Genomic DNA, 503 nt, shown 5'->3' with positions numbered 1-503 from the left:
TTCTTGGATGTCTGTCGACGTCCTCGTCGGTGTCGTTGGAAACATCGATAGGATCCAGGTCAATGTGTTCGGCTTCGTTATCCTCCAAGTCCTTTGCAGGGGGCGGAAGACTTTCAGGGTTCCCATTTTCGATGGGAGATTTCTCGCTAGGGTTTTGACCGTAAGGTCGTTCCCGCGCGACTCCTGATCTGTCGAGTGGGGTAGCGAAGTCGAGCCTTTTCCCGCGGATTTCGGTGGTTCCGCGGGGGTGGATTGCTTGGGTCCTTGCCGTTAAGGTTTCAACCTGTTGGTTCAAGGTATTCACGAGCTTATCCTATTCTTCCGACCTTTTCTCATAGGTGGCGAACATCTTTTTAAACTCCTCGAGCGTCGCGGCGTTGGCTTGTGCGTTGGCCGCGGATACGTCCACTACTGGAGTGTGGATATCGGTGCCGCTGCCTCGGTTAAGAGGAGTTTGCACGTTATCAGCGTCATTAGTTGACATGTCTGATCGAGAGTGATGT

This window comes from Brassica oleracea, chromosome C7 (assembly GCF_000695525.1).
Source record: "Brassica oleracea var. oleracea cultivar TO1000 chromosome C7, BOL, whole genome shotgun sequence".
NCBI lineage: Eukaryota > Viridiplantae > Streptophyta > Magnoliopsida > Brassicales > Brassicaceae > Brassica > Brassica oleracea.
The sequence above is the reverse complement of the archived record's forward strand: the minus strand, read 5'-3'. Positions refer to the sequence as shown.